A 27,777-nucleotide genomic window follows, 5' to 3' on the forward strand; every position below is an offset into this window, starting at 1 on the left:
TGCAGTGGAGCATTCCCCCCAGGTTCCGAAGAAGGTTCATGGGCAGAAGGGCAAGGGGGCTGCGGAGTGGTGAGTGGAAGTAGGGCAGCCCATCCTGGTACAGAGGATAGATCGCTGGCAAATTCAGAGGGGCTGGCCTCACCCCAGCCTCCTTCATTGCAGTCCATGGTTCAGTCATTGCCAGTCTTAAGTACGGTTCAGCCCACGAGTGTTTGTATTAGTCAGGTAGCAGCTCAGGCCATAACCAAGAGCGTTGTTGTGGTTGTGCCGGTTGGTGATATGTCTGCTGTGACTATGGGTGTTTCTCACCATGGGGAGGATGGTCTGCAGGCCATCATAGGACATGTGGCTTCAGAATTACCATGGCTTTCTGAGGTGGGTTTGCTTCTGCCCCAGGAGCACCCACCCAATAGTCTGGCAATGTGCCAATGGTGGCGACCACTAGGGTGATGTCTTCTTTGACCCAGGGAGTGACAAATTCAGGTATTGGTCACTCTTGCCCCCTTACGGACCTGTGTGATATTCGCTCTGAGCATGAACAATAGGGGCTACATGTGCTGGTAGAGGTGAGGGAAAAGATTTGGAAGAGGTGACAAATCCAACAAGGATGAGGTGAAGGGGTATGAAGAGGTGTAAAGAGTGTGCGCATTCGAGGTGTGGCCATTTGCCTCAGAAGAAGAAGGTGGAGGAGTCTCTGACCAACCGGTGAAAGCTTTCTCCATCTATCAGACCATTTTAGCGGAGTGGTCAGTGATTTAGGTGCCCAGTTAACCTATTACCAGAACAGGATCGTAGGGGCACATGATGAGTATGGTGGTACTGCATAGAAAGATTAGATGGGGTATTCAGAAGAATCAAGGCCAATAAACCTACATTGGAATGGATCAGATCCATATAATTACTTGGTTGCGATACACAAACTGACCGCAGGGGTCCAGAAGCCAGCCCTTTCATGGGGCGTAGGGAACTGCCTAGAGCACTGCCGGGGGGCTATAGCTAGGAGAAGGGCCTGCTGGGATTGAAACTGGCGTACGTGCTCACGGTCCCTGAGGACTTGACATTTCAAACACTGCTGTTCTTTCTGTGGCTAGGCCTCCCACCACGAATCCAGGTGTTTCAAGAAATTACAAGATAAAGGTGGCAATAAACAAGAATGATGATTCAGCAGGCATTGGGCATGGTGTTTTGTTTTTCGTTAAGACCTCATCCCCCATTAATCTATTGGCTATGGTCCCTTGGCTTAATTCCTACTCCAATCAGGCAGCCACGCAGGTACTGTATCAGGATTTTAGGGATGGTTCCAGGATCCCAGCTCAAGACTATGTAGGACCTCTCCATTCCAAGAACCAGCTGTTTCTTAGGTCCAATCCCTAGCTGGCTAGGGCTAAGATTCAAAAGTTGCTGAAGTTGGGGCAGGTAGCTGGACCTTTTGCCGAAGTTCCCATGTGGGGTTTTGTCTGTTCTCCACTAGGAGTGGTCCCCAAGAAAGAACCCGGTGAGTTTAGATTAATACACAACCTGTCTGTACCAAGGGGCCAATCGGTGAATGAAGCCATTAATGGGGCACTTTGTTCTGCCAGTAATGCTTCTTTGGATCAAGCAATTCAGATGCTAAGGGAACTGGGGCCTGGAGCTCTGATTGCAAAGTCAGACATTGAATCCGCAATTCGACTGTTACTGGTCCATCCGATGACTTCCATCTCTTGGGTTTCCAGTGGGAAGGGAAGTACAATTTTGATAGGTGTATACCTATGGGCAGCTCTGTGTCATGTTCCTATTTCGAGAAATTTAGTACATTCTTGGAGTGGGTCTTTAAGCGCAAGGTACAACATCAATGGGTACTTCACTACTTGGATGATTTCCTTATTCTTGGCCCCTCTGGGTCTAATCGGTGTGCTGGTGGGTTGGGGGCCTTTCGGAATCTCATGGGTGGGTTTGGAGTCCCACTGGCAGAGGGCAAGATGGTGGGGCCCTGCACCACAATTGAATTCTTAGGGATCGAGTTGGATTCGGTAGCAGTAGTGTGTAGGCTTCCTTGGGAAAAAGTCATCTCTTTCTCTGAAATTTTTCAGGCAGGTGTGAGAGCGCGGAAGGTCACGCTCCACCAGTTGCAGTGTTTGGTGAGACAGCGCAACTTCGCACTGCGAATCATCCCCAGGGGCCGCATGTGCTCTGGCCATGTCAGGACTGAAGGTGAAGCCCGACCACACCAGGCTCTTCAGTGAGGTCAGGCAGCACATGAGGATTTTGGAGACCTTTTTATGTGACTTTAATGGGACTTTCGTGTGGCTAAGTCCACGTAGATCCAACGAACAGCTGGGCCTTTTTACAGATGTGGCACGAAGTGAGGTTTTGGAGCTATATTTGGTACAGACTGGGGTGCTCAACAATGGCCCTTGCAATAGGTCCAAGAGGGACTAGTAGCTAATATCGGTTTCTTGGAGCTATTTCCAATTCTGGTGGCATTATCAATCTAGCCAGAGGATTTTGCAACCAGTCTGTGATCTTCTGGCCTTAATATGTCAGTGGTGGAATGCATTAACCAGCATGAGGCTAGGGCTAAGATGATCCTGAGGCCCTGAAGGAGATTATGTTGCTCTGTTTGAGGCTGAATGTGGCTTTCAGAGCAAAGCATGTGCCTGGTGCTTTGAATAATGCTTCTGATGCCCTGTCCCATTTTAAGATGCAAGTTTTCAAGTCCCACCTCCTGGGAGTGGAGGAGTTTCCAACACCCTTCCCGGAGCATATGTGGCAGATTGGTGCCAAGGAATATCGGACCTCATGACAGCCAGCCTAACACCTAGAACAAGGAAGGCTTATGAGGGAGTGTTTGTGACCTATAATAATTTTCTTGGTGGGTCGGAGTCATCTCCTTATTTTGATGCATCATCAGCATCAGTCTTGTTATGTTTAGTGGTTTTGAGGGAGGAATGGAGGTCTGTTGCATGAGCTAGGCACCACACTGCGGCTATTCATTTCTTTGCACAGCTGTGGGGGGTGCCTGATGGAACAAAATCAATTCCTGGTGAGAAGAGCCCTCAAAGTTTGGCAGTGGCTCCAGGGCGCCAAACCAGATTTTAGGCATCCCATTGATGCGTTAAAGCTAGGATCCATACTGGCCACGTTACAGCACTGCTGTACCTCTCCCTGGGAGGTCACCTTATGTAGGTCAGCCTTTACCCTGGCTTTTTATGGTGTCCTCAGACTGGGCAAATTATTGGCAAGGAATAAGAGGGAGATCACAGGAGGGCTACAGGGGGATATTCATTGGCCGGAAGGATCCGGGTCCTTGGTGATCAACATCCCTCGTTCTAAGATGGACCAGGGTGGGAAGGGTGATTACATTTTCGGTGAAGAGCCCCTGGTAGTGTGTGTTATCCGGTACATAACCTAGACGTCTTCCTAGCGCAACGCCCTACAGGGACAACAGGTACGGCATTGGTGCATGCTTACAGCATGCCACTGACCAGGTAGCAATTCTCACAGTTACTCAAACGTGCCCTGTCAGCAGCAGGTGTTGACGCCTCTGAATTTGGTACTCACTCCTTTAGGATAGGGGGCAGCCATGGAGGCAGTGGCAATGGGGTTTTCAGGAGCGTTGGTTAGGTGAATTGACAGGTAGTCTACTGACTGTTACAAGAGATATGTGAGATTGCATATGCTGTGAGTACCTGTCTCTTACACTTTGTTTATCCATACTCTCTTTAGGTGGCCATGACAACTGTTTGATGGTCCCAAAGGTTCTGGTACATGCTGGAGCTGTTAGGGTCACTGATGGGTGGGTCATCGGCCATTCTCATGTCCGACGGGCAGGTAAACTGTATGCAAGGAGCGCCTTTGCGTTACACACGTCGCAAGCTGGATAACATTTTTCTTTCCTTGACCAGGGTGAGCTGCATCTCACTCTATTAAGGAGGGGTTGTTGGACTCTATACTTCCCTCAGGGTGCCCGCCACTGGACGTCCTCATTTTGCATCTTGGAGTAATGACTTGGTCCCACTGGGTCGCTGGTAGCTGTTTGAGTTGGTGGTATTAGAGTTCAGTTGGCTAGCCAAGACATTTTCACAGGCAGTCCTTGCTTGCTCAAATATGAACCCTCGTCTGCAGTGGAGGAGCGGCCTTTCAGTTAACGCCCTCAATGATTCAGAGAGGAAAATTAATAACAAGTTGGCCAAGTTGTTTCTGACTCTGAGGTTAGCTGTTATATCACATTGCAGCATTCACAGAGAAGGTTTTTCCATGCAGGACCAGGTGCATCTTTCTCATGTTGGCTATAACATGTTTTTGGAGAATTTTCTTGCTTGGCTGGATCATCATACTTGGTACACGGGAGCCTGCCAGGGGGGGAGGCCATATAGTTGGTCAACTATGCAGGCCTGTGGTGGGGTGAGATCATGACTGGGAGGACAAAAAGGTACCTTTTTCTTACTGGATGGCAAGGTAATTGGACTCTCCAAGGGGTGCTGGAAGGGAAGTGAGGATAACATCCAGGGATTGGGTGTTGCGAGTGTCACTGTTGCCTAGCCCCTTTGGCCAACCACCTGTGCATGCGCAAAGACCTGAAGCGAGCACTGGCCCTTGGGGGGTGGGGGTGGAGCGTATGGATGGCGGGGGCGCCATGAGATAGGTCCCCATAAATGGGTTTGGTTTGGGAAAGGATACAAATCCCCCATGGAGATCCTACACCTGGGCCTCATAGTGGGAGGAGGGGCAGAGACTGGGTGTACTAGCCAAACAGTCATGATCCCATTACCAACCACCAACATTGGGGTACACAGGAACAAACTGTTTTTTAGTCAGTGTTAGGAATTCAGTTGTGGTAGCGTGCTCTGTTAAGGCTAGGCATCTGAAACACTGTAAATATTATGTAAACATGATGGAGTTACTGTGTTTAATTTTAATAATGGTTGTTGATTGATTTATATATTTTGACAATAAAAATATGGCTGGGATTCACAACCCCTAAACCCAAAAGATTGTTGGTTAAGTGCAAACTAGGATCGGTTGGGTTATGCTTGGGGGTGGGGGTGGTGTGGGTGTTTGTGGCAGGAGGCCTTGGCGATACCTTGCCATCAGCTCGGCCGGAAATGCTGGGAGTTGGGAAGATGGGGCGCGAGGTGCCCCCGACCCCCAACCCGGAACAAGGTGCATGCGATGAGTCTTTGGCTTACGCAGCCCTGGAGGCATTTTTAGTGCTTCTGGGGCCCGCGCGCAGCTATGACGTGATAGGCCCCGCCTTTATAAGGCGGGCATGGTCAGTGAGCAGGTCTCTAGCTCGTGCTCGTTGACCGCGTTTGCAGTGCAAAGCGCCACTAGGTAATTGAAGAGAAATACCCACCAGCCTCCCCACTTTCGGCGGCAGTTTGCTCCAGAAATGCAGTGTGATTATGTTTTCATAGGTGGCTTCTGACTTTATATCTGCAGTATTTTGTCTTCTAACAGGTTCACTCTTGATAGGTGAATTGATTTGTCATGAAAGTGGTTGGTGCAAATTGTTGTATATTTTTTTTATGTGTTGGGATGGTGGTGGGGTGAGATCATGACTGGGAGGACAAATGGGTATCTTTTTCTTACAGGAACAAGATGGCAAGTTAATTGGACCCTCTAAGGGGTGCTGGCTGGGAAGTGAGGACGACATTCAAGGGCACAGAGCAGTTGGTGGCATCTGGCCCCTAGGCCAACCACCCACGCATGCGCAAGAGCCTGAGGCAAGCACTGGCCCTTGTGCGGGTGTAGCCTGAGGGTGGCAGGGGCAACCGAGGTAGGTATCCTGGTGGGCCCCATCCACAGGGTATACCCATGAGTAGGTTTGGTTTGGGAAGGTATACAAATCCCCTATGGAGATCTTACCCCTGGGCCTCATAGTGGGATGAGGGGCAGGGACTGGGTGTACTAGCCAAACAGTCATAATCTCATTCACAACCACCAACATTGGGGTATGCAGGAATTAACTGTTTTTTAGTCAGTGGTAGGAATTCGGATGTATTAGCGTACTCTTTTAAGGCTAGGCATCTGAAACGCTGTAAATATTATGTAAATATGATGGGGTTACTGCATATAACTTTCATGGTTGTTGATTGATTTATGTGTTTGGACAATAAAAATGAGTCAGGAGGTTCACGACCCCTAAACCCAAAGATGTGTGGTTAAGTGCAAAACCGGACTGTTTAGTATGCAGATGGTGCCATGAGTTTTGTATCAGAGAAACAGCGAGTGAACCTTTCATAATTTAATAGGCCACCACTCATGCTAAGCAGATGTCAATGCACGTACATTCAAGATTCTGCCTTCAGGCATGGAGAGATGAGCAATATAAAGGTGTACGTGCAGGTACAGCAGTACCCAAAACATTCAATAGTTTACTGAACCACATTAATTAATTAGTTAAAGTTCATCCATCTCTGGAGAAGGAAAGTACTTGCCAGATGTACATATGCAGTGGAAGACGCATCCTGGTACAAGTGATTTCCAAACCAACTTTCTAAACCTGTGTTATTGTGTACCACTACTATAATTAGAAGCTTCACCAAAGCCAATAGGTCTTGCCTCTTGCCAACCAATATAGGCCTACTTGCTTTTCCAATGCTGTGTAGCACTGGCAAAAAAAAACACCACACACAAAACCCACATCAAGACACTATGGCGGCCCAAAATAATGACCTATACGTGACCTCTTAGGTGCATACCCACCAGATAGTATAGTCAATCATGGAGCTGGGGGGAAAAGCTAGCACAAAAGCACTTTTTCAAAAAGGAGAGGCCTGGGTGCAAATTGTAGTTACAAGGTGAGCAATCCTTTGCTCCCACCTCCCAAAAAAAAGTTATAGAGAAGAGAAAGTGAGGGAGGTGATCTAATTGATGGGCGGAGACGTGTGGTTGAGGGAGGGAGTTCAGGCTAAGTGGCGTGGACTGTGGGAAACAGGAACGGAGGAGGCATGGGGACTGAAAAAAATGAAACCCCATAAAAAGATAATCGGAATAGGGTTGTGTTATATGTGTGTCTTACAGAAGAGCATTTCCTTCTCCCCTGAAAATCACTGCTGACTAGTTCCTACCTGGAAATACAGTTCCCATTTTCCCACTCTCCTCCTCTCCCCCTCAGTGAGTTGAAACCCCAAAAAAGACAGCTGCATGGACTTTTTAGGCTAGCAGGCCAAAGAAAATTGCAGACGAAGAAACTGAAGCCGATAAGAAATAGAGACTTTTTTTTTTTAGAGGCAGACCTCCTAGAAGTCGCAATATTGCATTCCAAAAAGCTAACAACCATCTATTCAAATAGGATGAAAAAGTATCAGAAAGGTCCAGTCTTGTACGAGGGCCTCAAACGTGCTGGGACGCAGGTCCTTGCCAGATACCGCGGTATGGGCCACGCATCATCCTCAGAAGATCATCATCAAATCAGGATTTATATAGCGCAACAACTCACCCATCAGGGTTTTAGGGCCCTGAGAGGGTTTGTCCTCTGTGCTTCAGTTGAAGAGCCAGGTTTTAAGGTCATTCCTGAACTGAGGTAACAATGGTGACTGGCTGAGGTACAGGGGCAAGGTGTTCCAGCTCTTTGCCTCAGGGTAAACGAAGGATCTTCCTCTGGCCGAGGTCTTCTGTATGCGGGGTATGGTGGCTAGTGCCTGTTGAGCAGAGCGGAGAGGTCTAGTGGGGAAGTAGAAGGTGATACAGTGGTTGAGGTAGGTGGGTCCTCCGTAGTTGAGGGCCTTGTATGCGTGGCCAAGGAGTTTCAAATTGATTATTTTATCGACAGGAAGCCAGTGGAGGTCTCCTAGGTGACTGGTGATGTGTTTGCGGCAGGGAACATCCAGGATGAGTCTGGCGTTTTGGATGTGCTGGAGTTTCTTCAGGTTCTTCTGGGTGGTGCCGGCGGAAAGAGCACTGCCATAGTCGAGTGTGCTGGTAACCAGGGCGTGGGTTACGGTTCAGCATCAGTCCTGTGGGATCCATTTGTAGACCTTCTGCGTGGAGTCTGGAGCAGAGAGTGTGGTGCGAAACCGTATCGAAGGTGGACGATAGGCCCAGTAGTATGAGGGCTGCTGTATGGCCACTGTCACTGAGCGAGCAGATGTAATCTGTGGCTGCGAGGATGGCGGTCTTCGTGCTGTGGTTGCTCCTGAAACCTGATTGAGAGATGTCCAGGCTGTTGTTGTCCTCGATGTGCTTATGGAGCTGTGTGTTGATGGCCTTTTTGATGACCTTCGCAGGAAAAGGCAGCAGAAAGATGGGGCAGTAGTTCTTTAGATCCAGGAGGTCGCCGTGGGTTTTTTCAGGAACGGGCGGATCTCTGCGTGCTTCCAGACCTCGGGGAAGGTAGCTGGATCTATGGAACAGTTGAGGATGTGTTGGAGCTCGGGTGCAATGGAGGTGTTGGTTTTGTTGAAAATGTGGTGAGGACAGGGGTCCGTAGGGACTCTGTCGTGGATGCTGCTCATGATGGAGCAGGTCTCTTCCGTATTGAAAGTGGTCCAGCAATGCAGGATCCTAGACGGTTCGCAGGGTCGGAGCTGGGGTCTTATTGGAGGGCTAGGAGGGTCTTGGGGTCCGAAGCTGCTGTATATGTCTTTGTTTTTTTGGTAGAAGAAGTTTGCTAGTCTGCCACAGAGGTCTTGAGATGGAGGGATGTTTGCCATTTCTGATTGGGGTTTGGCAAACTCTTTGACCACGGTGAAGAGTGCTTTAGTGTTGTGTGCGGTGTCGCTTATATGGTACTGCAGGGCGGCTTTCATGGCGGCTCCGATAATTTGGTGCTGGAGTTTGATGGCAGCTTTGAAGGCCTTCGAAGTCTTCCGGGGACTTGCTGTTTCTCCATCAGTTCTCTAGCTGTCTGCAGGTGCGCCTGGAGTCCTGGAGTGCGGGCCTTCTTGAGGAGGTGTTTAGCTGAGGTCTTTCAGAGAGGTGCTAGAGTGTTAGCACATTTAAGATCCATTGGTGGAAGTTCAGTGCTGAGATGTTAATGTCTGTGGTGAGGGGCGAGAGAGATTTCCTGAGGGTGTTTGTGAGCTGTTCCGTAGTGATCTGGTTCCATTTTCTGCTTGGGGCTCAGAGTGTGTGGAGGTGGATGGTCCATGTGGTGATGGTGAAATTAATGAAGTGGTGGTCAGTCCAGTGAAGCATGAAGGTGTTGTCGATGGTGATGTTGTTGCTGGTGGAATAGATGACGTTGAGTGCGTGTTTAGCAATGTGTGTTGGCGAGGTGACCGGTTGCTTTAATACTATTGAGGTGAGGTTCTCGAGCAGGGAAGCAGTGTTGATGTCGTTGACGATGTGGTAGTTGAGGTCGCTGGAGAGGACATAGCTCATGAAGGTGAGTGCGCGGGGAGAAATAATATCGATGATGGGGTTGCTGAGGGCTGAAGACTTCACACTACAAAGAGTTGCCATGGTGCCCTGGAAGCATTTCCTGGAAAAAGCAGGGATTAAGCCACCTCCGGACTGGCATCCGGCACCATGGGGAAACTGCAGACCCCAGTACATATGATATTCACGGAGAGGGGGGTTCAAAGGGTCTTAATTTGTGGAGCGCCGAGAAAAGGCATGGATGGATGTGAGGTGATCCTCCTCTCACACAGGAGCCCTAAACAAAAGTCCAAGAGAAGTTATGCAAGCCTAACAAAGTCTCCAGAAGAAGATGATGGCTTCTTTCCTCAGTTGAAGACTCACCCGCTCACATTTACTGCTTCAGGATATTAGACCGACTGGACAGATGGGGCCACTATGGAGTGGGAGCTGAAAACCGACACAGAAAAGGTTTTCTACCAATTACAAAACAACCAAGGAAATGATGGCATGTAAAGATGTCATACAAATAACTTTCTCTCAAGCAGCGGCTTGCGAACAATGTTAAATAACGAGGCCCAACGTGGGAGGGGTGGTGAGGATGGCAGAAACTAACAGGAAACCGAAGGACAGGCGGGAGGTGATGGGGACAGCAGTGTGAGCTCATTCTGAGTGCTATAGCCACCATGAGCATCAGCGCGAAGGAGAGACAAAAAAGTAGTTTGCAAACATAAAACATATCGGCAATCATACAATAATCCATGTAACAGGACCAGCCATCAAGGTGGTAACAAAACCGCCCCAAGGAAGGACAAATTTAAAGCATTTGGCAATGCGCTCAAGGGATTTTTGAAAGGCAAGTCAACGAACAAATGAAAGTGATGGGCATGACATGGGTGTGGTGAAAATCCCACAATACTTACAATTGGTTGGTAGAGTAAGTTAGGGCCCAGTTTTCTAGACTAGCTGGCTGACAGATGGCAGGGGTACCTGATATAGGGTTGCTCTAGGGTGAAGGAGCCTCCAGCACAAGTTGAGAGATTGGGGTTTTGGGTAGGTTTCTGCTCAGAAATAAGGCCCTTAGAAGACCTTGAAGGTCTGAGATACCAAGGGGGCCACGTCCAATGGCGAATCATGAGTTCAAAAAAATGTTTTGATGCATGCAGAGGTATCGCACTTGTAGGTGACTCAGTATCTAGTGTATTAGGCATGCAGGAAAATCAGTCTCTTACAACCAAGTAAACATGAGTATTGTGTAGTTGTATGCATTTTTGGTCAGTTGTGTTTATGTAACAAATATGGTCTGATGTGTGAATCTGTAATCAAACAACAAAATTGGGTCTCAGGCTGTCATTTGACATGGGTTTGGAGGAAGGGTGGGGAGTGTCTGCAGTCAGTGGTCATCGACTTGTCCCTTCCACCTAAAAATTTAACATTCGTTAGAGATAAGATTATCATTTGGATCAGGGTAATGGGTCCTTCATTTAGCGTAAAATTGTGATTGTAAAAAAGAATTCAACATTTTTATTGTGAGAGTTAGTTAGGGTTAATGACAATGGAATTAATTTAAAATGTGTGCCATTTCATTTAATTCCTACAACTAAATATTCAACATTAACTATCCTTGTGATTGAGGTCAGAGACTGAGTGCAATGTTTATTTATTTTTTATTGTGGCAAAGTAAATTAATACCACAAACAAAACCTGTGTCCTTTGGGGCGGGATAGGGGTAGGGCTGTGCGTTAATTGAAGAATCGGAATCTAGATCTTCGTATATAAGAATACAGAGAGAAATTCCTAGAGTACTATGACCCACGGAGCTCAATGAAAAAATAACGAGAGCATCTTTGGGAAGCCCATGCTGGTAATCCAAGTGAAAATCGCAGCTCGAGATTTAAACACTTTTAGATTTACTTTACAGGGAAACCAGAGAATCCGTGTGGATGAATAATAACTCTTACAACTATTACGTTTAATGTGGCCATAAATTAAATTCGATACATAGTTTTCCAGTTATTTCACCGGTAGTGCCTGGGAAATGGTTAGACGCCAGTTAAGTATATTTTAGCCGCACTAATAACCTTTCTGTTCTGTCAAGTATTGCTGTGCAATTTCTCTAAAATATTGAAATCACAGTCAGCAAAGACAAATGTCTTAGTGCACTTTTCAGATCTATAGCATGAGGTTGTCTTTAACTTCCGTGTGGGGCCCATCTACATCCACTCATATTTTCAATGTTAATAGTTAGAACCTGCAGGTGGCGGGAGGGCAGAAGAACAAAGGGGTCTATCTAATCTATTAATGCGCCGACATAACCCTGCGAGAAAATCCAGATACTGCGATTTATCACCCATTATCCGAACAGAGCGCCATTTATGTAAAGTGCCATTATCGGGATATTTATCGCCCTTCCTAGTGTCTCAGAGCCCCACTTCAGAGATCAGTAATCTACCCAGGAAGGCAGAGAGCCATAACAATGTCACCAAATTAAAGACAAATCTGCAAACCAGGAAAGGAAACGGAGACCTGGGCGAACTCTGAACTATTCAGAGTTCAGTCTTAGAAACCTTCGCCAGCTGCCCCAGAGGAGAGGAAATATCAGAGCCCCTCAAGTTTCCGATATCCTTGCGCGAGTAGGTCACCCAGTCCAAGTTTAGTGTTGCATTTTGGGATTTGTAGTCCGTAGTTTCAGAACGCAATCAACATGTCTGCTAGTTTTACAGTGCAAAGGATAACAGCTGGACTGGTTGAGCTACTCGCGCGTGGGCCTGGGAAACACTGGAGTTCTTGTTTATAGGGTAGTTAAAGGCATCGCCACATCATTGAGCATTGTGCATGGGCCACGGTAGACCTTGCTAACAAGCGATTGCCTTACAAAGCAGGAGACTGAGGAGCCCAGAGGTTATCATATTGAAGTCACGCAGAGGCTCACTTTGCATGCGTCTGCAGCCGGCTTAGGCTCTATAACCATGGGTGTATTCCCAGGTCTGGCGCTCACTTTGATTCCTTGGGTTTGCCTAATTGTCCATTTGATTCCAATGGTCCCCTTTGTGGTGCAGATGGGCTGCAAATCGCCCCTCGTTTCATCACTGAAAGCCTGTGTGTGGTGGGCGGGCACAGGCTGGCGCTAATGAGGCCCTAATGGAGCACTAATGACAATGTGATTCAATGCCCTCTCAGTGTGCAGTCTCTCAGCAGTGAATGGGGGTATTAACAAAGGCGCGTGGAGACATCATGGCTGGAGCCGTGGCTAGGCTGTGGACATCGTAAATCGGCCACTTCAGAGCGCTCTGTACTACAGGCAGAGTCATAACAATTGACTCCATGGACCCTAGTGCAATCATGTAGAATGGGTCACACTTACAAAGCTATTGAGTAGTAAAAACACCAATATATGGAGTGTGTATTGGGAACCAGTGCCACTGCACCTGCTGCACCATTGATAGCTACGCCCTTGACGGCCCTTGTCGACTACCTCGCACTACAGTTTCCACTCCACAATGCTACCACCAACCCCAATATTACACTGCATTCCACCCTACAGCACTACACATTGCATGATGGCTCCACCAACCTTCACTCGAAAAAAACATACAATCATAACTAAGACGAACCCACCACACCGTATGTTCATGTAGTATTTGCTACTGACCCACGTTCCGAATCACTTATCTCCCAGCCACACAGTGCCGGATTACCTAGTAGGCAAAGTAGGCACTGGCCTATGAGCCCCACTCCTTTTAGGGGCCTCACGACAACGGATCAAAATAATATTGATTTGATCTTGAAAGAACAATACAGTCAAGCTTTCCTAAATTGTTTCCAAAAGATAGGAAAAAGTGAATCAACTCAAGAAATGAAAACTTTACATTAAAGACTTGATAGAGAAAATACAGTATTAATGTAGGGTGCCCATTACCAACTTAAAGTACATTAACCATAGACATCAGATTCACTTAACAGCTTATCTCTTAAAAGCTCCTCTTCTGTCAGTAGTCAGTTTGTAAAAAAAAAATCAGTGCAAACTACATTCATGCAATATTCAGTTTTGTGTAATAAAATTGGTTTCTTAAAATTGTTGGTTGGTAAAATAAAAAATGTATTAGTAGATCATTTGCAAGGGGGGCCACGAAATTTCGACTGCCTATGGACTTTCACATGGTTTAATCTGGCACTGTATCCACTGAGAGTGCTTCACCTCATCTTAGTGACCACCCATGCCTCTAACATTCTTCTTCCATTCTACAACAGTCCCCTAAAGCTAGCATCCAGAGTCCTACTTAATGTTATGACCGGCGCTCTAACAGCACAGGAGTGTCAGTCTGCTGTGGAAGTGCTGGTAAGGTTGGGCAGGCGGGCCTAGAATTAACGCACTCTGGAGATGAGAGGTCTGTCTCTACAGTCGAGGTACAGTGGTCTCCTTGACCCCTCCTGCCCGTGCCACTATTTATTTCTTGAAGTCCACGTGGTACGCAGGACAGCACCAACAGATGCTCATGCACATAACTACTAAGGCCAGGAGGCCCTCTTTCCCTAATTCCAACCTCCAGCCTAGTAAACACTTGCCCAAATACCCCTGTTTGTTAACTCTCAATTGAAGTGTACTCTCCTGGGAAGATACTATGGCCCTCATTACAACATTGGCGGTAAATGCCGCGGCCGCGGAATTCCGCTACAGCTATAACGACCCACAGCTCGGAATCCACCAAAATTCAGACACCCACACAAGTCCGCCACACCAAAGGTCAGTGATAAACTGGCGATAACAAAACCTCCACCGTCACGCCAACAGGAATACACCCACACTCTCACGACCCACGAATCCACGCAGCGGTCTTTCAACCGTGGTAATCCATTGGCAGTACACACCGCCGCGCTCAAAATACACACACACTTACAAAACACAACCACATTGGACAATTCGAAATACACACACCTGAGACACATACCCACACCACTCCCACACACTCAATACAATATAAAACACACACACACATCACCCACAAACCCTTACGACCAGAATAGCAACAGAAGGCCAGAGAGAGAACCCACCATCAACAAACTAGCATCCACAGGCACTCAACACCATCACTCACACAACATCCACGCACTTCACACAACACACACAAACACATCCCCTCACACATCACAACACACACCACCCCACACATCACCCACACCACCCCATGGCACCGCAAAGACACTCCAGGTTTTCTGAGGAGGAGCTCAGGGTCATGGTGGAGGAAATCATCCGGGTAGAGCCACAGCTATTCGGATCACAGGTGCAGCACATCTCCATAGCTAGGAAGATGGAGCTATGGCACAGAATAGTGGACAGGGTCAACGCAGTGGGACAGCATCCAAGAACACGGGATGACATCAGGAAGAGGTGGAACGACCTACGGCGGAAGGTGTGTTCCGTGGTCTCAAAACACCACATTGCAGTTCAGAGGACAGGCGGCGGACCACCACCTCTTCCCCACAACTAACAACATGGGAGGAGCAGGTCTTGGCTATACTGCATCCTGAGGGCCTCGCAGGAGTAGCAGGAGGAATGGACTCTGGTAAGTCAAACCTTTAATTAACATATCCCCCCTACCTGCATGCTATCACACACCCCCACCCTCACCCTCACCCCTTCACTCCAACTCCTCACATATGTCCCATTATCACAAACCGCACATCCCAACACCAAGCCGTGCAGGCAACACCAAAGCATGGACACCCATCACCAAAGCATGTCCACTACAGATACTAACACAGACCCCAAAACAATTATCACACAAGGTCCTACACAAGAATGGAAGCGCTGGGGTACAGGGTCACCCACCCATTGCACACCATGGAACACACAGATGCAATAATCAAGCCTTTATACCCCTGCAGGACCCCTACCCAACGTCACCGGACAGGAGGTTCCAGACATGTCCACCCCCCCCACAGAAGAGGCCCACAGTGATGACAGCAGCTCTGTCCAACTGGATCTAGATGACCAGCCCAGCCCATCTGGGACCTCGGGGCAGTCGGTTCCCCTGACACAGTCACAGGCCACCACAAAGCCTCCCCCCTCAGGAAACTCCACCACAGCACCCACCCAGCGGGCCCATACCTCTGTCCCCAGGACACGTCAAGCAGCAGTGTGTCCACCACTACTGGGAACCCAGGCAAACCCACCACCCCAAGAACAGCAGGGACCTGGGGGCAGTGGAAGTGGGCACACGGTTCAGGGGACAGAGGCACAGGAAAACCGGGGAACTGGGAGGTCTGCTGTGCGACAGGGGGAGGACAGGCCCAGGGAATCCACTCTCCACGAGGCCCTCTCAAACATCATGGGAGCCTACCACCACTCCCAGGAGACGATGGCAACGGTACTGGCCAAGTTTCAGGAGACCCAGCGGCTGCAGGAGGAACAGTATTTGGGGTTCAAGGAGGAACTCAAGTCCATCAACACCACCCTGGGCACCATTGTAGGGGTCCTGAAGGACCTTGTGAACACCAGGAGGGACACTGTGGCACAACAAGGGGCCCCTGACACTAGCCTGGATGATGAACTGCCCGCCACCTCCACCGGCGCTAATGGACAGAAGGCACTGCCACAGGACCACAACACCAGCACCCCACCCCCTGCAGATGGAGAACCACCCCGCAAGCGGTCCCTGAGATCCAGGACAAAGACAGAGAACAATGCCAAGACCCCGGCCAAGAAATGAGACCACCCTGATTGTCATCCTTCTGTCCCACTTTGTCACCTTGTCCATCCTTAAACTGCCCTAGCTCCACTTCCTATGCCCCTTTGGACAATGCACCTGTGAGACAAATAACTGGACTCTGCCATGGACATTCCTCCACCATCACCCCTGACCATTTTACAACCCCCTCCACTATTTTGCACTTAAATAAACACCCTTGAATCACAAAACAATCTGGAGTCAGTCTGTGCTTTCACAAATGTGTATTTGCAATAACTGAGGAAAATACCAATGTCCATTCAATTTGTCAACATACCTATGTCGCACAGCTCTAGTCCATGAGGTAACATACCAGAGGTCACACAGTGGGACCCACATCTGTGAAATGGAAAGGCAAAGTGACAATTCAGGGTCCATACACTGGGTGAAAGTGACAGACAGATGATAGGTCTTACAATTTTATAAGATGTAGGAGGCAGTGATGTCTTCTTACCTGTGTCTCACTGGAAGTATTGCTGCATCACATTGTTTCTGTTGTCTATGTCCTCCTCTTCTGCCTCCTCTTCTTCACTGTCCAAAGGCTCCACAGCTGCCACAAGACCCCCTTCTGGACCATCCTCCTGCAGAAAAGGCACCTGTCGTCGCAAAGCCAAGTTGTGCAGCATACAGCAGGCCACGATAATCTGGCACACCTTCTTTGGTGAGTAGTAGAGGGAACCACCTGTCATATGGAGGAACCGGAACCTGGCCTTCAGGAGGCCGAAGGTCCTCTCTATCACTCTCCTAGTTCGCCCATGTGCCTCATTGTAGCGTTCCTCTGCCCTTGTCCTGGAATTTCTCACTGGGGTCAGTAGCCATGAAAGGTTGGGGTAACGAGAGTCACCTGCAAATGTCGAGGGAAATCCGGTTTCTGTATACCTGTTCACTCCTGTGGGGGGGACCAAGGCCACATGTGTCCCATCAATGGCACCTATGATGTTGGGGATATGTCCCAGGGCATAGAAGTCACCTTTCACTGTAGGCAAATCCTCCACCTGAGGGAACGCGATGTAGCTGCGCATGTGTTTCACCAGGGCAGACAACACTCTAGACAACACATTTGAGAACATAGGCTGGGACATCCCTGATGCTATGGCCACTGTTGTTTGAAAAGACCCACTTGCCAGGAAATGGAGTACTGACAGGACCTGCACTAGAGGGGGGATTCCTGTGGGATGGCGGATAGCTGACATCAGGTCTGGCTCCAACTGGGCACACAGTTCATTGATTGTTGCGCGATCAAGTCTGTAGGTGACTATTACGTGTCTCTCTTCCATTGTCGATAGGTCCACCAGCGGTCTGTACACCGTAGGATGCCGCCATCTCCTCACCTGCCCCAGCAGACGTGCCCCATGGACGAGAACAGCAAGCAGAGAGTCAGTAAACACTGAGGTATTAAAAAAAGAATTATTGCACACATTTGTCAATCCGCAATGTGCCTGTCACTATGTGTATGCAAGGCCCAGATAGGTGTGACGCATTTAAAAATAATGCCATGTGGCCCCCTGAAATGGTGGCTGCCTGACCTGTAAGGTGGGACAAGGGGATATGAGGTAATTGCGCTGGCTTTTTACACCGTCGCGGTAGGCGGTCGAAGAACGTGGCGCAATCCTTTATTGGTTAACATTGGACCCTATGGGTCCCAGGAGCAATGACGATGTACGCCGGTGGTGACGGTGCGCACCACCGCGGACGTGACCGCCATTTTCTGTCTGTTCACTCACTTGATACCTGACCTTCAACAGGAGAGGACCTACACTGCAAGTGCTGCTGTGATCTCAGTCTGGAAGCGACGATGGCTCATCTGTCTGGGGAAAGGGCCCCTGTCTTCACTTTGGAGGAGTTGGAGAAGTTAGAGGATGGGGTCCTCCCCCAGTACACGCTACTCTACGGTCCTCCAGACAAACAGGTGAGTGCAGTGTGAGCATGCTGTATGGGCAATGCCTGTTTGGAGTGGTGTGGATGGAAAATACGGGGGGGAATGAGGCCTGCATGAGCGGACGGTGAGTGTATGTGCATCAGGGCAAGGATGGTAACGTGGGTCAATGACTGTGACGGTCCGGACGGTTAAAGATTTTAGTTTTCCCCTGTACTATTCCTCTAGGTCAGCGCCCACCAGAAGAAGGATATTTGGCGTGCCATCGCCAAGGATGTCTGGACCCTGGGGGCCCACCACAGACGGAGCACCCACTGCCGTAAAAGATGGGAGGACATTCACCACTCGAGCAAGAAGACAGCGGAGGCTTAGCTGGGGATGGCCTCCCAACGTGGGAGGGGTGCCCGTCGCACCATGACCCCCTGATGTTCCGGATTCTGGTGGTGGCCTATCCGGATTTGAATGGGCGCTCGAGGGCATCACAGCAGCCACAAGGGGAAGAGTACACTCTCATTCAGCTGACTTTGCGCGCATTACGAGGTGTCTGGGTGGGGGAGGTGGGCTGTGGTTCCCCTAGGCCAGGGCGAGTTTTGTAGGCAAGGTCCCTTCGTGAGGCAGGCTATGTGGCACCCCAACCCCACCAGTGGTAAGAGCCAACTACACCTAGTCAGGCTCCTGTGACTTCCATGTGTGCAGCAATCGGGCATAGGCCTTGTACCCCATGTCCCTGTGATTAATTAGGGAACTCTAAGTGCATGGCCTAGTGCAGAGCGCTGCTGTGTCTGTAGTGTCCGCCAAAGGTAGTGGTATTGCATGTACCGAACATGTCTTTCTTTTGTCTCCCGCCCCCCTTTTTGTGGTCTCCCTGTTCTTGTGTGCAATAGCATCATCAGGTGGAGGAGCAGTGGCACCGGAGCAGGAGGGAGCTGCATCCCACATGGCCCTGGAGGGCAAGACAACAGAGTCTGAAGCCACCAGTGGGACGGAGGGCGAGGGGAGCTCCACGGCGGGGACAGGAGGTGACATCAGCGACAGCAACCCTTTCTCTGATGGGAGCTCCCTTGCGGTGGCGGGCCCCTCTGAGCACCCCACATCCACAGGTACAGCCGCCAATCCCCCTACCAGCACCGCCCTTCCAGCAGCCCCTCTATGTGTGTCCCGTGGCCGCTCACCCAGGAGGGTGGGAATCTCCTTCGCCCCAGGCACCTCAGGCCCTGCCCCAGCCAGCCCTGCTGCCCTCAGTGAGTAGGCTATTGACTCCCTGAGATCCCTCACTGTTGGGCAGTCTACCATTCTGAATGCCATCGAGGGTGTAGAGAGGCAATTGCAACAAACAAATGCATACATGGATGGTATTCATTCTGGCCAGGCAGCCCAAAAGAGAACATTTCAGGCTCTGGCCTCAGCACTAATGGCAGCCATTGTCCCTGTGTCCAGCCTCCCCCCTCCAACTTCCTCCACCCAGACCCAATCCCCTGTACCTCAGCCTATCCCAAGCACACCATCAGACCAGCATGCACACACCTCATCACAGAAGGGAGGCTGTGGCAAACATAAGCACCACACATCCCACAGGCACTCACACAAGCATCTTAACCATGCACACATACCAACATCCACTGCCTCAACTGTGTCCCCCTCCTCCACGTCTCCCTCCTCCCTCCCTGTTTCGTCTCCACTCACACCTGCATGCACTACATCTTCAGTCACTACCTCAATCACCAGCACGCCCATCACCACACACCGCTCACGTGCACTCACCACCCCCACTACCATTCACACATCCCCTGTGTCCTCTCCCAGTGTGTCTGTGAGCCCTCCTCCCAAACTACACAAACGCAGCCACACACCCACCCAACAGCCATCCACCTAACAACAGCCTCCAGCCCATGCACCTTCACCCAAAGTCAGGAAACGTACACCTCCTACAACCACTACCTCTTCCTCCACTCCCAAACCCCCTCCATCTACCTGTCCCAGTGTGTCTAAAAAGCTTTTCCTGTCTAATATTGACCTCTTTCCTACACCTCCCCCCGTCCGTCCCCTAGGGCCTGCCTTTCCAGGTCCCAACCCAGCATCTCAGCCACCACATCACCGGGCACAGAGGTGCCAGCAACTGCGGGCTTTTGGAGTGCGCCAAGCAACAGGGCTGCCAGTGTTCCACGGAGTGAGGGCAAGGACATTCCGCCATCTCCAAAAGTAAAAAAAAGTTGCCCACATCCCGGAGGGAGAAAGTAAAAACACCTGCCACCAAGGGCTCAGGCAAAACAAAAGTGGATAGTGGCAAGACAGCTGTGCCAGCATCCAAGGTGGGGAAGGGCCAGAAAATCGAGGGCAGGTCCACGTCCACGCCAACCTGCACGGTGGACAAGACCGCCACCAGCACCACCACCTGCAGCGCCACCTGCACCGCCACCAGCACCGCAGTCACTGAGCCCGCCACCAGCACTGCAGTCACTGAGCCCGCCACCAGCACGCAGTCACTGAGCCCGCCGCCAGCTCTGCCGCCACAGTGCCCGCCGCTAGCACCGCAGTCACTGAGCCCACCACCAGCACCACCGCCACAAAGACCGCCACCAGCACCGCTGGCACAGAGCCCGCTGCCAGCACCGATGCCACAGAGCCCGCCGCCAGCACCGATGCCACAGAGGCCGCCGCCAGCACCGATGCCACAGAGCCTGCCACCAGCACCGATGCCACAGAGTCCGCCGCAAGCACCAATGCCACTGACACCACCACCAGCGGCCCCGCAACATCCTGAGCTAGTGGCACCACCGCAGACATGGCTGCCATCACCAGTGGTCAGTCGTACGAGGCTGGTGGTCAGTTCCAGGAGCCTGGGCAGCTTGCATGTTGTACCACCGTCAGTGGAGTATCACATCCACTACCTCTGTCCTTGGCAGGATGAAGCACTCTGGGCACAAAGCCCCCTCCAGAACCAGGGGAGTATCACATCCACTACCCATCAAGAAGGAGGAGTCCTTCTTTCATTACGCTATCCCCTTTGAAATACGAGTCCTGGAGGCATTCAGCTTGTGGAAGCCGTTACCGAAGGACCGGGACGACATACTATTCGTAAAGGTAAAGTTGGGGATTTCACTTAGGGGGAATTCGCTAGTACATACCTTTTACTTAAGAAGCCGCTTAAAATTAGTGTACGGTTTTATTTATTATTTTTCTATTTTTTATTTCTTTGAATTCTGCAAATATTTTGGGGAATTTTTTGACAACTCTTTTTTCCTTCTTTTCACCTATATACTGAACCTCTCTCATTTTGGCTCATCCTAGGCACCCTGTATTTGGATGTCAGGTTAATTTTGGATCTGTAGAAACATTTTTCAAAAAATGGAGATATCTAATCACCGGTTAGTAAGAATGTTGGAGTTAATTAAATACACATACTGTAAACCTCTGGTTCCATTTTTTGACCAAGGGCTAGTTATGGTTCCCTTTTTTACAGATTTTTCATGATTTTTGGAATGAACTTGGACTAACTTTTCGTTCTTAAAGCAACAATTGTTAAAGGTACAAAATCCAATATATCTTTCCAGTCATCAATATACCCACTTGGGGTTACAGTTACAAATAAAACCATTAATCATTCACAATACTCGGTTTTTAGAGACAATCTTTCATAATCTTTGGATTTCCTTAACGGTGATACTATAAATATGCATGAGGTCATTTTGCCTGCTGGTGTCTACCACACTTTATGTTGGGCTTTACACCTTCCTCATTTCCTTCTTCACTTCCTTTGGTGCAGTTAAATTTCCAATACTGAGTGATGGCATCCAGAAATGTGGTTTCAGTTTGCTAACAATACACTTAAGCACTAATAATATCATCTTGTGGTATCATGATGTAATCTATTATTCAGCTTTTTACAAATTTTAGGAGACTCATATTGCCATTACTATGCCGATATATTGTGGGATACTGTTACGTTTAGATTATTATTGTTGTTATCAGCATTTACAATAGGTACAAATAAATTATTGAATACTTGTTTTTATCAGCCTTGATAAAGTCCCTTGCAGGACGAAACACGTGTCGGCTGAGTTTGGAAGAACTGGAGAATCCTTCTTTCCATCTGGATGAAAACAATCCCTTCCGCTTCCCAAATTTTCAGAGTGGACAATCTCTACCCCTATAACCATCTTGATTTGGACTTTTGAATGATCAAAATAGGGGACGAACCACTCTTATGTTGGTCTAACATATACTTTTGTTTAATGTTTGGTGAATGTTTTGGTTATTTGTTATGTAGGAATTTTCTAGTTTTATTATTGACAAATTCCTATGGGAATTAATTTTCTATTGCGATACATCCAATTCAATGTTTATGACTTATCTATTAAAAATCTTTTTGCTCTTTTAACTTTTTCAATCTTTATACTTTGCATTGATACCACTTTAGTGGAAATTCATATTATGTTCTTCTCACATGTTTAAATGTACAATGACTTTTTGAATACTGGCAATAGAGGGATATTATTATTTTCTGTGTGCTCCATTCTCACTTCTTTATAGATTTAACTTGTTGGTACAGGTGTTTCTGTCCCGATACACATGTTTGACAACGGGCATGTTTTGAATGTTTGAGCACCTAAACAATACTCAGTACTATAGGAATGTGCGGTAATTCTTAGGTTTTCTGTTGTCCATTTCCTTCAATGAGAAAAACAAAAGTTTCATAAACCCACCAGCACTTCCCTAAGAGAGTGTAGTAATTTAATACTAAGGACAGTTACATCCAAAACATTCTAACCCTCTAGATGGCTCAATTTAATGATGATAGGGAACAAATCTTTTCAACAATGTTTAAACAACACACAGAATCAAATCCTAATGTAGGAATAATGATTAACCACTCGGAAGGAATGAGGAAAAAATATATCAGATTAGAGAGACTGCGCAAACAAGAATTATCTCATTGGTGGGATGCCACAGTCCTAAAGAAATATATCTCAGACAAAAGGGTACCTCAAGGGCTCAGAATAGTGATCTTTCCCTCCTTTAATGATTTGTCATCTAAACGTCTACAAGAATGGGAACAACTATTGTTCGAGGCTTCAAAGGGGATGATGATGATACTTATAGAATATGCAGAACAGAAAAGAGATATTCTACTCAGAGAGATTCAAGAGTTAGAATTAGAAATACTTAATTTGAATCTACCCGAAGCAAAGGAAAAAAATGACAAGATATTAAAAGACATTCTGGACAAACATCAATCATACATCAAAGCCAAAAAGATGACAAAGATAAATAGAGATGAAAGGGACTATAGAGAAGGATGTATATACACATTTGCCAAAAGGTTTGATGGTATTTCGGTCAAATCAATAATAAATGACACCAACACTATTAGACAAATATCGGAAAGTGAATCCGAAGTCTCGATTACATCTGGAGACCAAGAAAGAGAAACACCAAGTGACAGTTCGAATTTAGCCTCTGACCTAGATCTTAAGGCTCCCTCGGGTTTTTTACGGGAGGCCAAGAGGTACCGATTGGGCAACAGGAGAAAGTTTCCCCAAACAATACAATCAAATACAAGAGAACACGCAGAGGTAAAAGAAAGAGGACCCGGAGAGCCCTCCAATACAATGGGAGTACAGACCAGGGCATCCAAGAACAAACATCCGAAAACCTAAAATTATTAGATACATGGGATGAACAAACAACTGTTGACAATGTACACAATGATGGTATCTCAATTGTGAATCTGTCTGATTATGTGTTAACTGAAGAACAAATAAATGTACTAGGTAAAGGTTTGGGCTTTTGTATTGCCAGTTATTGTGATATGACTGAGGTACACATTGATTTGTACAAATTTACAAGACAATTGAAACGTAAAAAAATGTTTGCAGAAAAAGACAACTAAACATACATGTTGACATCAGAGACATCGTCCAGTATACACACTATAAAAGATAAAGAGGATATTCAAACTCTACTCTCGTTGAACACTGAGGAAGATGAAACTATTGATACACAACAAGTTATACCTGAGTTGAACATTACACAAGACCTATCACTCAATAGTGGTTTCAAACCTAAATCCACCTTTACTCCGGTATTATCAAATGACAATGTTATAGACACCTTCCATAGGCTAGTTGTGGATGAACTAGACAAATTAGAGAAGAAAATCTATAAGGGAAAGTCACATATTTCACACAATGTAACCAAAAGGGAAAGACTGCCATTGAAAGATCTAGGTGAGGACCAGGCCATAGTAATAAAGGAAGCCGATAAAGAAGGCAATATAGTCATCCTAAATAGATTTGATTACATTAATGAAATCAACCGCCAACTAATGGATAGTGTTTCATACATTGAATTAAAAGACAACGCTTTATCTCAAATTGTCTATGATCTGGATGCATTATTACATATGTGGTTAGAGCAATGTCTAATTTCGGATTTAGAATACAAATACATCTTCAATGCATACCCTAGGGCCCCGTGCATATATATACTTCCAAAAATCCATAAACATAATACATCGCCACCAGGAAGACCCATTATATCAGGCATAGGTTCCCCCACGGAAACACTTTCAGAATATATAGATCGTTTTTTACAATCTTTCGTCAGGAATCTTCCCTCATACCTGCAAGATGCACGGGATGTCCTGATGAAACTAGAGGACATTGTATGGTCCCTAGAAATGAGTTGGGTAACCTTAGACGTCAGCTCCTTATATACTTGCATACCTAAAAATAAAGGTCTAGAAGCGATTCAACATTTTCTTGCTAGCAGATCGGCCTCATACTTTGAACATACCAACATGTTAGTGGAAATGATTAAATTTATATTGGACAACAATGTATTCACCCATGAAGGCAGATGGTACAGACAGGCACAAGGAGTTGCGATGGGCTCACGCTTTTCGCCCTCATACGCCAATTTATATATGGGCCTTTTTGAAAAAATACATGTGTGGCTCAACGGTCCCCCAAATCTGACAGAACATATATTTTTTTGGGGAAGGTACATTGACGATGTACTCATGATTTGGACTGGTGATGAGCCACAGTTGGTGCAATTCATAGATCACATTAATGCAAATGACTTTAACATCAGGATGACTTATGAACACAGTAAAGATCGGATTCATTTTTTAGATCTAGAGATATTTGTAGAAAACAACTGTGTACACTCTAATTTATATCGGAAATCTACTGCTTGCAATGCATTGCTACATGCTGGAAGTTCTCACCCAATCACACAAAAAAACGCAATCCCCTTTGGGGAAATGATTCGCGTAAAAAGAAACTGCAGTAATAATAAAATCTGTGATTTGGAATTAAACAAACTAGAGAACAGATTTATTCAGAGAGGATACTCTGCACAAATCATAAGCAAAGCCAGAAAGAAAATCAATAAAATCCAAAGATCTTCCCTTCTAAGAAAGAATGTACAAAAAAATGGGACTAAAGGATTGGTGTCATTCTGTACCCCGTTTAGTCACAATAGTCATGATATCTACAAAATCCTGTGTAAAAATTGGGGTATCTTGCACAACGACAATACCTTGAAACGCTATTGCCGATGAAATCTACAATTATTCACAAGAGAGGGACTACTATTCGAGATATTGTATGTAAAAGCTATCTACCACCATCCAAGGATAATTCGACTACTTGGCTACCTACTAAACCGAATGTTTTTTTTGGTTGTAGCAGATGCAATGTATGTAATCTTGCGTTGCATAAAACTTTCAGTTTCAACTTCAATGGCAGCAAAACATATAAAATTCAAGAGTTTATCAATTGTAACACCAAATATGTAGTCTACATACTAATATGTGAATGTGGAAAGATCTATGTGGGTAGCACGATCAGACCCCTTAAGGAGAGGATCCAAGAACATATACGTGCCTTGAGAAACAAGGATCCCTCGTCACCTATAGTTCGCCATGTTAATAGTGAACATTCTAAAATGGAAATTTCTAAGTTGAAATATATGGGCATTAGTCAAACACAGGCACATCCTAGGGGAGGAAACCGTGAGTTGCAACTCAGAAGAAACAAGGCTAAATGGATTCTCAGACTAAAAAGGATATGAATGGGAAGGAATATTGATCATGAATTACATTACTTTCTATGATCCCATATGGTTAAAAGTCTGTTAGAACTGTTCTGTGTAGTGTTCTATGGACAACTGACACATATGTCTACAATTCATCGAGTAGATATGTTTATATATGAACACATGTTATATGTCCTGTATGATGTATCATCTTTTGGATTTCTTCTCCTTTCATATGACTTTTTCTCTTTATAACTTAATGGGCATGAGACTCACCCCTCAATTTCACCAATGGATACTAATGTATATGGTGAATCTCTGACTTCTCTATATGCTATCACATCATATTTTCTTATTGATAATTTTGAATAGATATATTGGACAGGTTGCTGGCACTTGTAAACAAACCTTACTCTATACCTATATAATTCAATAATATATTTTCTTTTTTTTTTGTCTGAAGACACTATGAGGGTCACAGTTATCAACTCTCAAATTATGATACTGATTTAGCAACTTTGTACCCAGGTATCTTCTCATTACAGTTAGAGACATTCTTAGTGCTATCTGGGAGGTTGGAGTCAATTTCCCTTGTCATTTCTCCCACAACATTAGGTCCATTTTTGGTTTGGTCTAATTTGGAATTTTTGAAATTTGTTCCAAACCAATTGTGCTTTCACACTGTAAGATGACTCCCCCTTGTTAGATATTTTCATACACTCCGTTTATCCTCGCCGTTTTCAACTAATACAATATGGAATTACTGTCCAATGGACTTCTCAGATGGCGACATTATAACAACCTATAGTGTGGCTACGTACTAGCCTCCTATTTACAGTTGTTAGGTAACTGCCTAGTGGATATAAATTGCTGTTTTTGGTGATGAGCCGTTGTTTAGTGCCATTAAATAAGGACTATGTTGATTAAATTTCGCTGGTGACGTTATTGTTGTGTTTTACCCGTGTCTCTTATTCTAAGAGTTGTGTCCAAGCATTGACGCCGCGCGTTACGGGGCGGCTCTCCCCTTTTTTTCTTGGCTATACGAGAAATGACTTTTTTCTTAACTACCTCATTATGAGGTTTTCTCACTGTCTCTTTATAATTACACCCGGACAACCGGGCATCTTTTAGAAATGCCAGTGGCGAAATTAAAGATGGCGGCCACTTATTCGACGGACACTTCTATTCAAATGAGCCCATCAAGAAGGAGGAGTCCTTCTTTCATTACGCTGTCCCCTTTGAAATACGAGTCCTGGAGGCATTCGGCTTGTGGAAGCCCTTACCGAAGGACCGGGACGACATACTATTCGTAAAGGTAAAGTTGGGGATTTCACTTAGGGGGAATTCGCTAGTACATACCTTTTACTTGAGAAGCCACTTATAATTAGTGTCCGGTTTTATTTATTATTTTCTATTTTTTATTTCGTTGAATTCTGCAAATATTTTGGGGAATTTTTTGCCAACTCTTTTTTCCTTCTTTTCACCTATATACTGAACCTCTCTCATTTTGGCTCATCCTAGGCACCCTGTATTTGGATGTCAGGTTAATTTTGGATCTGTAGAAACATTTTTCAAAAAATGGAGATATCTAATCACAGGTTAGTAAGATTGTTGGAGTTAATTAAATACACATAAACCTCTGGTTCCATTTTTTGACCAAGGGCTAGTTATGGTTCCCTTTTTTACAGATTTTTCGTGATTTTTGGAATGAACTTGGACTAACTTTTCGTTCTTAAAGCAACAATTGTCAAAGGTACAAAATCCAATATATCTTTCCAGTCATCAATATACCCACTTGGGGTTACAGTTACAAATAAAACCATTAATCATTCACAATACTCGGTT

The sequence above is a fragment of the Pleurodeles waltl genome, chromosome 6, assembly GCF_031143425.1.
Source record: "Pleurodeles waltl isolate 20211129_DDA chromosome 6, aPleWal1.hap1.20221129, whole genome shotgun sequence".
NCBI lineage: Eukaryota > Metazoa > Chordata > Amphibia > Caudata > Salamandridae > Pleurodeles > Pleurodeles waltl.